This window comes from Haplochromis burtoni, unplaced genomic scaffold (genome assembly GCF_018398535.1).
Source record: "Haplochromis burtoni strain Fernald_Lab_line unplaced genomic scaffold, NCSU_Asbu1 Contig_101, whole genome shotgun sequence".
NCBI classification, from domain to species: domain Eukaryota; kingdom Metazoa; phylum Chordata; class Actinopteri; order Cichliformes; family Cichlidae; genus Haplochromis; species Haplochromis burtoni.
In genome coordinates this window covers 648928-662089 of record NW_024582462.1, presented here as the reverse complement: position 1 = coordinate 662089, position 13162 = coordinate 648928, and positions in this window count along the sequence as shown.

Below are 13162 nucleotides of genomic sequence, written 5' to 3'. Positions count from 1 at the left end.
CCTCCTCGTTGGTGATGTGGTCTGTGTAGTGGATCTTCAGAATCCGGCAAAGACATTGCTGCTGAAAGACGTCGAGCTTGGTGTTGATGCAGGCCGATGCCTTCCAAGTCTCGCTGGCATAAGTTGCGGTTGGGATTACGATTGAATTAAGCAATCGGAGTTTGATCTTGAGGGAGATGGTCAGGGAGGACCAGATCTTGTTGTTATAGTTGACTGGAGATGATATTTAAAATTATGGATTTATGGTTGACCGGGAGACAATCCTGTATTACTGCGACATTAGTGCACCCCAGAGATCTCCTCTATGAATACATCAGGTATTCACGTATTTAACCAAATATATTTCATATATATTGTTGAACACTCACGACAGTGGTACATATTGTAGATGTGTGACAGTCACCATTGTCATTATTAAGACACTTCAAAAATGTCATTAAAAATGTTATTATGTTAGCTAGGATGAGTTTGAAGTAATCTTGATTTAATAAATTACATAAATATTTCTTTACTGATGTGAAGTTGTCTGCTGTCTTTAATATGTTAGAGCCTAGTGTTTAATAGTTTTTATCATAACATTATTCTAAGTAATTTCTTCTGTTTAACATCAGGTCAAATTTCACTTATGTCCTCTTGATCTTTAGTAGTTACAGCCACATCATTTCAATAATACTGAGCGTGCAAAAATGATCAAGTACCAATGCCAGAATTCAATGTTGATTCAATGAAATTTAGGTTGACAGTATAACATTGAGTTAACGTGCATGGAATCACTGTTTACTATCTGGATTTGGAATGTTTATTGGAATTTTTCCTTTTCCTCATCGGTTTCCCCATTGTCTGTTTCTCCATCATATGCCTTTTATTTTATTTTATTTTTTTTATCCTGTTTCCTGGTGTTCTGCATTCTTTCTACTTATCGAGGCCTTATGGTACTTTGCAAAGTGCTGAAAAAAAGGAGAGTGCATACACTTTATGTCTTTAAACAATACCAGCTGCTCTTGATAGACCGGCACAAAGTTTTTGAAGGTCATTTTCTTCTAGTTTGCTCAATTTTCAACTGCTCTTCTTTGGATTTTGGAGTTCTTACTGTCTTCTGTCTCTTCCTGTAATCTCAGACTGAGACCATGCTTTTGAGATCACGTCTCTGTGGGGCTCATACCATCTGGACTCTCTGTTCTCCTTATGGCTGAAGATAGTCCGTTACTTTATCTTATGGCCCTGGTCATATGGCAGAATGAGCATAAGTATAGGAATATCAACAGTGTCTAAACGTTTTGCATAGCATTATGCTTCACAGGTACACATAGGAACATGTTTAGAGTCATCTAGGTCATGAATCTAATCAGTCGTCTCAACCTCTTCTGACAGAAAATATCCTGGAAATGGCCCCAAAGCATATTTCACGAATATAAGTAAAAGCCTCGTCTAAAGATCAGTTGTAATACCTGAAAATAAGCCAGGGCGTGCGCCTACCCTCCTAGCATGTGACAGTTACACCATTTTGCACACGGTCTTTCACAAAAAGCTACCACAGTAGGACTAAGATACTTGGATCAGCTCTGCAGTAACTCATTTATAGAAGCTCTTCTAGTGTCACATATCTTTCATTTCTCTGTTACTTGCCACCAATTCCTCTTATCTCTGCCCGCTTTCCTTGCACAGTAGCTGATGCTGCTTCTGATATGCAGCAAAAAATATAGAGGGGTTGAGCAGATGAAGTTTGATGTTGTACAATGATGTTAAAAAATATTCTTATTGAAGTATCTCACTAAAATGATAACAGCCTTGCATTCGATTCAGTAAATACTATGGTTAGAACTATGGAGAGCTACAGTACATCAGTAATTCTCTGGAAGCTTCATTTCCTCTTCTTTAGTGCACACTTTTTAAAAATGAAATCACGACAGCATGCAGTATATGTTTTTGTGATTCTTTTTTTTTAAAAAAAGTTCATTGTTCTCAAGCCATCAATAGGGAAATAATTTCTTTTTTTATGTAATCATGTAAGAACCTGTAATATCCCTTATAACAAAATAAACTATACCTTTTGCTATATCATGCTGTGCATGACATATTTTTGTATGTTTTATGTTTTGTATGGCATTTTTGGCACTGGGCATTTTTGGCAACTTTTCGTTAACATCAATGTTAATTATAATAATTATAATAATTATAATTATAGGGTTAAGGAGTGGGTGTTTTTCAGAGTGATTGTTGAAGGTTATACAGGAGAATAAACAGTATAAAACATTAATTTACGATATATGTCTAAAGAAAAAAATGAGAAATGCCTTAAACTGTTTCTTTTTTAATGGCCAGCAGGGGCAACTCCTCTGGTAGCAAAATGATTTCCGAACTTTTAGAAGCCTATTGAAAAACAGTTCCTGTCTCCTTAGATAGTGCTGTATAATATTATGTAAATGTACTGTTTAAATGAAAACTCATCTTGAAGGTAACATAGAAACAAGGCAGCAGAGATGTTTGATTTTTTTAATCACTATAAGGTCAAAGGCTCAGTGTTCAATGTGTCCTTGAGAGAGACACACATCAAAAAATTAGATTGCATAGATGGGACTGCCGACTAAATGAAAAAGTTGTTTCATTTTTCTTGTTCTCGTCACAGAGGTTTAGTTATTGCTGTTTTGGTTACTTCTACTCTTTGCTTTGCCATTGGTTTGCACAATGCAACGGTTTAACCTTTCATTTTCTCTTTTTTTAACTAAAAATATTACATAACGAATAAATTAAAATGTAAGCAGTGGAAGCACTGATGGGTTCATTGATAGCATACTTTGGACATGGTTACATATGTAGACCAGAATGACCAAATCTGGGCATATTTGCACAAAATCACAAGGAAGCTTTTGTTTCCTAACATTTCATTAATTATTAATATAAAAATAAAATAAAATAGGATTATTAGAAAAATAAGATGATAAAAATGAAATAAGACACTAGTTTATTTGCATGCTACTCTATAGCACCAGGTGATGACCTAAAGATTTTTGCATAGAAGTGCCAGAAATGAGCTTCTGGGTGTCTGAGTTTAGCCTTAGAGATGAGTGAGGAGATTCCTGAGGGGCTCAGAGTAGAGCCAATGCTCTTCCAGATCAAAAAGAGCCAGCTGAGGTAGAAACTGATCAGGATGCCTCCTGGGTGCCTCCTAGGTGAGGTTTTTTGGTGCATAACCTGCAGGGAGATGGCTGGTGGGCAGATCCAGGACAAAGGAGACAGGAGAGATTACATCTCTTGCCTGGCTTGGAAACACCTTGGTGTCCACCCAGACAACACTTTTCAAATTGAACTGAATTAAAAACAAAAATAATTAAAAAAAAATGAGTAAATGAAAAATCAAACCTATTAAAAATATCCAAGTATTAAATATAGTTCTGGTTAAATTTATTGACCTGTGATTATCTTATTTTTGATAAACTAAATAAAATTAAATGAAATAAAAACTATTGTATGAGGACAAAAAAGATGATGCAATGTATTGACACAATAAGGAAAACACAACAAAATGTCAACACTTAGGAAGAAAAGAACATCAGACATATGGACACATTTTGCATTTTATTTTGAAATTATTTGTAAGTGCTGAATTAAACAGTACATTAAAATACAGCGAGGTGCCAACTTCCCATTGTTTGCGATACAGAACAGGAAAACAAACACAAAAAAGCAAAGCAACATGACAATGGAGCAAATATAACTTTTACACAATGTCTTGGCTCAAAGAAAGCAGAAGATATGATCGCACCGTAGGACGTCGGAACAAGTTAATATTCATCGCCTGTGTGTTTTTGCTTCAAAATAACTTTTCGAAAATTAACCAAACCCATTATAGATGGGCTATGTTCCCAGAGCTTGAACTGCGTCCTGACCCAACTGTTTACTAATCAGTTATATTGATGAAGTGTTGTAAGTTTGTGTCTCATCATGCCACCTTTTGGCACTGTTGTAAAAGGGGTAGATGCCAGAAAAGCTAAAATTAAGCAGTGTCTCAACAACTATGACTCTCATTCGCATGGATAGTGTCACATGTTGCCAATCCCCTCTAAACTTGGCAGTCTCTTCTTCTGTGTTGCCTCCGGTAAGATCCTGTAAGCCAAGAAGAAGTGTAAACAGAAAAAAAATGTTATACTTGAGGCAAGGCTCTATCTGGAATGAAAATCCTGGCTGACTTTGACAAACTGATTAGTAAGAAGACGGATAAAACAAGATTAATGTTTGTAATTACCAACAGCATGGCTGATCTCTCAAGGAGTTTTTTCGTTCGAACAATAGGGTGTCCTTACAGTACATTAAACATAAGTCTCTCTTTAAATGTACAACCATACGCAATTGTTAGGTGTTTAGGAGAAGCCCTTGCCTCTAACCAAAGGCTTGAAAAGTACTAACAGATATCCTTATAGGTTAACCATTTAAACCCAATACCACGGTCACGTTTCTGTGTCAGCCCAAATACTCAAATGCTTGTAGTGAAAGTAAATAAATAAAGTACACTTTACACTTTGAAAAACTTTACTTGGTGAACGCAGTAGAAAACATTCAGGTGTCCACTGAAAATTGTAGCTCTTTGAGTGAAATGTATGCACGGTTTTCAGTTTAGTGTGCAAACGCTGTGATATTTGCAAAACAAAAATTCAGGTTTTAGTTCATCCACCTGAAGCACTAATTAGCCACCTAATGGGTGATGGCCTTTTGACTTGTGATGGACTGCTATCCCACTGACATCCTGGGTTTTACTTTGTAATGTCTGTTTTCATGATCTGACAACTCACCTCGCATGTATTGTGGCAGGTGTACTGTAATGAAAAAAATTAATTGTGAAAAATAACCTATCTTAATTATAGTGCATGATTTTTAGAAAGATTGCTCCGTCTGTATACTCTATACTTTATTGTTATAAGACAGTTGTTGTACAAGTGAGTTTTGACTTGAAAGTATTACGGACAGTTTTTCATAGCTAGTTTAAATATACTGAGAATGCATGGGTTATACCGCTTTTTTTGTTTGTTTGTTTTACGAAATAAATCGTGGCAGGCATTTGAGGAAGGAAAAAACAAGTTAGTTAAGCATTAGGTATGTCACCTAACTTTGTGTGGCTCATGGTAATAGTCATAACTCCTGCTGTTTGACTTCCTCCTGCTGAGTCATTCAGTCAAAACAGGAGCAGCTGGGGCTGGACAACCTGGGACTAGAATGCTGTCAAGCCTCTACCACCCACAGGACAGAGGTGTTATTAATGTAATATAACACATAAACCAACTGGGGGCTTGCCTTTGAACATTTCCCAGTAAACTGCCTGTTGTGAATGCCTCTTTATATCAGCCACACAAAAGATTGAAACATACAATGAAATGATCAGTAAAACTACAATGTTCGACTCAGGATGTTGTTTGTGTTTTCCCTCTCCAGAGGAGGCCACAAGAAATGAATGATTGATAGTTAGGTTCAGTGTCTTTCAGCGTCTCAACAGCACAATATCTGCTTCTCAGGTTTATGCAATGACCCCAGTGACTCAATGTTTTAAAAGTATATCTATATTTATTCATTCATTTATTTATTTTTGCCTTTTAAAAATACAGTGTGGCTATTTCTTTGCTGTATCCTTTGTCAGGTTTTCCTTTCATCATTACAGAAGTGACAACTTTTTTTGTCAGCACGATGCAGATGGTTCATCTCATTTTAGCTCACAGTCTGTTGTTGGACATAAATAAGTCTTTGATGTCAACGCTACCATTTATATTCCTTCATATGACAGTTACTCCTTACAGTCTGTTTAATATCTTACTAAGTAATAATTTACTGGTCAGTGAAATGTGTTTAATGTCCATTAATGATAATGTTGCGTCCATATTTTAATTACATTTAATTTGTTAAAAACATAAATTATACGAAATGAAGTTTTTGTTCAAATTGTAACATTGTAACCTTAATCTTTATAATAGGGTAGAACATCTGAGTATATATATTAGAGAACAACACTGTTACTATAACAACAGTTAACTATGTTGGACTTTTCCAGTCATTAGTATTAGAACTGACAAAAGCAAAAGAACAGATGCCATTCATGTGTAAGTAAGACTAATTCAAAATATATATAAATGAAAACTGTGCGTGTTCAAAACACTACTACTACTACCATTCAAAACAGTGGTCAGTGGATTGACGACATCGGGCTATTTAAGTTTATTGACCCTTCCAAAACTAAATTTCTTAGAAATTACCTGCTCAGACAAAAGTGTATTTCCCTATTACTGCAAACAGCAGGCACGTCTGTGGTTTCCAGGTTTAAATTTCAGATTTACTAAGGTTTTTTTTTTCTTTTTGGATGCTACAGCTGTTAATGTATCCGTATCACTAGCTGCAGTCCAAGATAATCAGTCAAAAAACAAAAGAACAAAAACAAACTGTATGAAGAGGAAGCTGCATGACACTAAGGGCCACTACAACAGTGACCACATCTACATGTAAGAAAACACAAGATGATACAGGACAGAGCTATCTGTGTGCTCAATGGTCATGACAGTTTGCATATTAATGATCAAGGAACTGATGTCACAAATTTAAATGTACTGTTTATAAGGTTGGGGAAACCTCCAGTCAGCAGAGACCGAAGAAATCTCTTGATTGAGTCATGAAACGTTTCACCCACTGAAAACGTTGAATGGTGAACAGAATCAACCTTATGGGACTAAGCTATCTGGTTAGCATCAACTTTCAAGATAGACTGCTTTCACACAGCTTAGCAAATGTGTCATCTTTTGTGACAAATGTTAGACGTATAATAGTGGCAGCAGTTAGCAGAAATAATATCAAAGAAAGTAGTATGCAAGGATTTCAGCCTTTTAACCTTAAGTAAAAGTGACAGACTTTGTATCCATGCAGCTGCTATATACCCTGGCTAATCAAGTGACCACATGAATTTAACTAAATCTCTGGATGAAGTTGTGGTTTAGATTGTGATACCCCCCCCCCCCCCCCCCCCCACTTTTAAAAAGAACAGATTGTAATGACATCATTCACATACTCAGAAATACTGTAAGGAAGATTTTGCCACTGACCAGTGTTTCCCTGTGTTTTAAGGCTTTATACTAAGCACTCTCCTAGCTGCAGATTTATATTAAATGCATAATAATTACAGTGGTATCAATCTTAGCAACCATCTTGGCAAATAGTGAATGCTGTAAATGTGTTTTCCAAAATCCAAGGCAGTTTCATAACGTTATAGTATCACAGGTCTATACTTTTAGTTATGCAAATCTGTGGAGGGTATGAGAGCAAATCAGAATCAGAATCAGAATCAGAAAGGGTTTATTGCCAGATGTTGAGCAGGTTTACAACATTAGGAAATTGCTGCGGTGCTTCAGTGCAACATACTGTCATAAAAATATAAAAATAAGAATAAGAATTAAAAGTGCTAAGTGGATAGATATATACATGATATATACATGAGTGCAGGTGGTGATCAGTGCCAAACATGGAATGATGCAGTGAACACAGCGTAGGGTCATGTGTTAGTGGTGGGAACAGTCATATGGTTATTGTTCATGTGTCCGACAGCAGAGGGGAAGAAACTGTTCTTATGGCGAGAGGTTCTGGTGCGAATGGACAGTGGTATCAATCTTAGCAACCATCTTGGCAAATAGTGAATGCTGTAAATGTGTTTTCCAAAATCCAAGGCAGTTTCATAACGTTATAGTATCACAGGTCTATACTTTTAGTTATGCAAATCTGTGGAGGGTATAATAAATCATTTGGTACCTGCTATTTGAGCAGCTGTTTCTGGCTGGCAAATGGCTGAATACTTCCAGACAAATGGATAATGCGAGGATATAAAACTGAAATATGAATAAATAAAGGAGCAGAAATGTTAACTTTGTTTATTCTACCATTTGTTGTGCTTTAGGCATTTAAGTTGGATGAAAGAATTGAAACAGCTGGTATTGTAAAACTGGGAGAATTGGATTCTCTGCGTGAATTTGCTTTTCTTTAAAATGCTGGTTTAACAACACTTGCATGCATATTCCTGAAATACTACATGAGATGGGAGGTTTTCACCCCACTGAGAACTGCGAATGAGCATTTTTGTTTTCATTGTTCGTTTGCTTTTCATTAATTCAGGTTGTAGTTATGGGGAATTGCAGAGAAGAAATCCTTCGAACAGTTAAGCAACAAAATATGCACCAAATAAACACACACACAAATATACCAAACTACCAAAATAGAACAAATTTCAAGTTCCAACCTAACATTACTGCTAATACATATGTTGTTAAAGATAGAAAAATTGTCTCTATCAGTTGGATTACTCAAAAGAAAGAATGCTGCATTTCTGACACACTAGTCTGATAAAATCTCCACTGTGTGCAGGGTTGAATGCTTTCCAAAGACTGGTTAAAGTCGGGGATTGTCCTTACACATCACCTCACTTTTGTGGGAGCAGCAGAGTGGGGTGAGACCAAGAGACCGAGAGTTAACTGGCCAGCTCAGGATCGATCCTGGGTCAAAGCAGAAGCAGCCAGCAGGTATGGAGGTCAACTGACAGCTATGTGCTCCTCCTTAACTTACTGATTTCTGCTTTAACCCTTTGACTTAAAGACTTTTGCCAGTTCCACTGTACTGTGCACTTCAAAAATCTATAGACTGCAGTTTGCTGTTGAGTCAGAATGCTGACTTGGCTTTTTTTCCGTTTAGCCTAATGGCATATAAATGATGCACAGTGTGTTCCTTGAAGGTGTATCATAATAGTTTACCATATTTATCTTCAACTGTGAACATGCATTTTTCATTATTGGCTAGTCAACATCATTCACTTTGTGAGTGATTGTACTCAGTGTTCTCTCTCATGTACAGTGATCTTGTGAAAGAGTTCATTGCATTTAAATGGCCGTGGGATCGGTGGACACTTCATTTGCACTGCATCACTCTGGGGGTTGAGTCTGACTGCAGCTGTACTACAATTGTAGCTCTAGAAACCAGATTATGCAAAACAGGAGCATTCTCCTGTGAGACCAAGTTACATCCAAGTGCAAAATTAGCCAAGCACTGAGAGACAAAATCATAGAGTGAGTGAAAAGAAGGGGTGAGAGAGAGGATGTTATGTAGATGCATGCTAAATATACCCATAGTTTATTGACCATAATGATTTGGTAAGCACTGACTATCCTCCACTTTGAAATCACTGATTCTGATTTGATTAGTGAAGTAACTCAGTGGCAGAAACACATTTCCCTCCCAGACCGATTTAACTGAATGAGTCCATCCAAGGAATTACCTCAGCCTCCTCACTGGATCTGACTAACACTTTTGCTGCTAAAACTTCTCTCAATCTTTAATACCTTTGACCAATATGTGCTCAAGCGTAACAAGTGTTATACGATTATATTCTTGGTGACTCTGTGGCAATGTAGGAAATGTTAGCTATTATAACTAAAAGAAGCTTTCTTACTGAAGTAGATCTCACGTTACACTATTATATCAACTATATAAGGTTATAGCAAGCTGGTTAGCTTAGCTGATTAAAGGGTTTATCAAAAAGAATCATCCAGTTTCAAAGCACTTTAATTCTGCAGCTGTTCACTGGTAACAACTGAAGCGCATGCTGTTAGAAAGAGAGATTTGTGAGTTTCACATGGTTGCCAGTGGGTAGCAATACAACAGGAGAGGCTGGAGTGACTCCGGACATGCTCGCAAAGCATGGAATGGGTTGACTTGTTTGGACATATGCATCCGAGGGGGGGACACACTGAGCACTTGTGAACATTGTAAGTTTTGTACTTAAAAATATTTAATGGAATCATGGGAATGTTGGAATCCTGGCTCAGTCTAAAGATAAGAGAATTTATCTTTTAGCACGTTTAAAGCTCAGTGAATAACATGCGACATAGTGCTTACCATATAAACATTGTTTATATAAAAGTAGTAGGAAATGTAGGATTAAATTAACCCTAAATTAACCCTTTGGGGGTTTCTATATAGTCTGTACATAATCAAGTTAGAGTTTACATGGTTTTTTTAATTGATTTCTTCTTTTTTTTAAATACAGTAGTATTGTACCTCATGTAGTGTGAGGTATTAAATGGAAACATGCAGATAGACTAGACTCTTGTTAAAGAAGGCTCTGATGCCAGATCCTTGTTACAGATTTCCAAGACATTTATAGATTGCTGTTGTCAGGCATGTAGCTCTTTTGTTGGTAAACAACACGTCAATATCTGTATTTTAAGGCTATGTTGCCCAGGTTACAATAACTGAAATGGAGCAAGTATTCATTAGGGTGACTTGCAAGGATATGCTGTGCACGCATAACTAAAACTCCACTAGAATATCAAGGACTCAGCATTAACTACTTGCCCCCTATAGACAAGTTATATAAACAAGCCAAAAAAGTATGCATTCTTCCAAAGTTTGCAGAGCAGCAGGGGGGGTGACAGACATAGAAGCATTAATGTAGACAATGTCATTAAGCCTTTCATAAATCAAATAAGGAATCATAATCATTTTTAGCCTTGTGCATATCAGCCACTTACCAAACTTAACAGTTCACAGTTGGGTAACTATTTCCCCCCCTAAACGTTATCAGATTTTTTACAGTCTCTTGGCAGATGTTGAATGGCACAAAATAAAAGAAACAAACAGTGTAATGACAGCTTGTGATCAAAGTAAATGAGTCATTAATAAGATGTAAAACTTGTGCACTGTCTCCATTTTCTTCTCCCATGACAGGATATGAAAAGAACTTTGAATATTTATCAGACTGTGTGTTAATTGATGTCACTATGAGAAATAACCTAGATAATACAGAAGCAGATGAAAGTGAGAAACAATTAAAATAGCAAGTCTCAACCTAATATCTTGTTGCTGGATCTTTAAAGTCATATATAACTGCAATGTGAAGAATTTCCGGTCACAGAAATTCTTAATTTTTATATCATCATTAATTCATCAAGACTAATATGTCTCAATATTTTTGATTTGATGTCACAAATAGAAACGAAATGTTAATTCTACATTTAGGTTGCATGTTAGATTTAGGCCTGAATAAACATTATTATGTGTTAAAGGTTAGGAAAGTGTTGTGATGTGGGTTAAAAATAGGGTTTTCCTTAGGTTGGTCTATGATTATTTATTGATTATTATTTAATTTTCTAACCTTTACAGCGGCATTGCTCCTGTTTCAGTAGGCAACATGAGAAAATTACAGTCTTCTTTGTGAAAGCCTGCCATTGATGGTCCTCGTTGACCTTCTACCTACGTAACAGCATCATACTGCCTCATCTTGAACAGTCATAATTTCCATGGTCTCTAGAAAGCTTTGACATTGGGACATAAACACGTTGTTATTGGACATCTGATGCTGTTTTTTTTTTCTCTCTCTCTTGGTAAGACAGATGCTGACAGAGATATAGTGACCAGATCCTCAGAATCCTTATCAGGGGCCAGTCCAGACATGATTTAATCAATTGCTATTAGCTCTTATTACAAAGGAGACCAAAATCCAAGAGCAGCGTTTAAAACATTAGCTAGTAGTAGCTTCTAATTTTTAACACTGGTGTGGCTGGAAGATTTAGTAGTAAAAATGACAAATGTTGCCGGGGGCAGGTCATATCAGTATTGCTAATTAATGTGAATTTTGTGAGTAATTTGATTGCAGGCCAAAACATTTGGCTGTTGTCATATCTGGGTGCTCTCTGCAAGCTGGTGTCTGTATTCAGCCAAAGGTCTTGTGTGAAGGGAGAAGGTCCATGCTGTATAACACCACCGTACAATGAGTGCTGGGACTGGACGCGCTGACTGCTTGACATGCTTTGATTTTACACATTGCATTGTAACGGATACATTTGAATTCACATCACATCAATAATTAAAGTTTAATTGTTTTGCCATTTTTGGGGGAACCAGGACTTCCTGTTTCAGTTGAAGAAGCTTGGTGAGAGTGCCAGAGTAGTAGTCGAAAGCTGTTAGTCCAGTATGTCAGGTACATACATAATTAATCAACCCTTCAGTTAGTACTAGCAGATATGTGGTCAATTCTAGGGGAATAATTGGTTGTGGCAAATGGATTTTGGTTAAGGTGTGGGCAAAAGAAAAAAAAAAAAAGCAAAGAAATAGACAGACCTCAGTGAAATTGATTTTTTACATCCTGTAATCAGACCGCATCTTGGAGGTGTAGAGTCACACAATTTCAGCAGTAAGTTACACATTGCAGTTTTCATTATATTTAGTCCAGTTTATTGTGTAATCTTCTTTTAAAATCACATCCAATCTAGAAAGAATCAAAATGAATGACTTCAATATTAATTTAATCAAACAGGAATAAAAATAAAAAAAGAGAATTTGTGAAGTGTTAAATCTTTGTTTTTTTTAGACTCCAAGAATATGAGTAATAATAACTAAAAATCCCCCCTTTCCTGAAAAAAATACCTTGAAGGTGGTTTATCTGGTTATTTTGAATAACTTTTATTTATATTATTAAAGTTTTAAGTCTGCATGATTATGGATAGGGACACCTTTAATGATAGCAGTATGCTGGTGTTCAGTTTAGCTTGTTGGATTGAGCTGGCTCTTTTAATGCAGCAAAATATTATGTCTAACAGTGCGGCTACTAAAGTGCTGTAATTTTTGTACGTCTAGTTTCATTCTTCGTAAACATATGGATGTGGATCAGGGGCTTTCCATCGAGGGAAGTAATTTTTGTCCGGTGAAACATATTTTACTACTTTTTTTTAAGGTGTAGGCCTGTTCTTCTGAGTTTTTCATCATCTCCATTTGCCCTAAAAGTCACCGCGATCCACTCAAGTGAACTGAAAGAAAGAAACGATTTGTATGAAACTGCAATGAATATGCAGCAGTCTGTCCAAAATGTAACACAGTATGTTTGCAAAATGACCAAATTACAAAAGATGTCATCATAAAAAAAGCCATCAACAACAAAGGATAGCATATAATAACTATTCATTGATTATTATCTACAACTGTGTCTCTAACGCAACACATTGTAAGGCTTACATTGTGCTCATAACTTCACAAGTGGATTATGATTTACTTTCACATGCCTCACATTATTCTGAGACTGCTGTTTTCCCCGTTGGGGAGAAGAATCCATTCACTGATGATTTGCATAAACACCTGTCAGTGCTTTGTCTCCCAC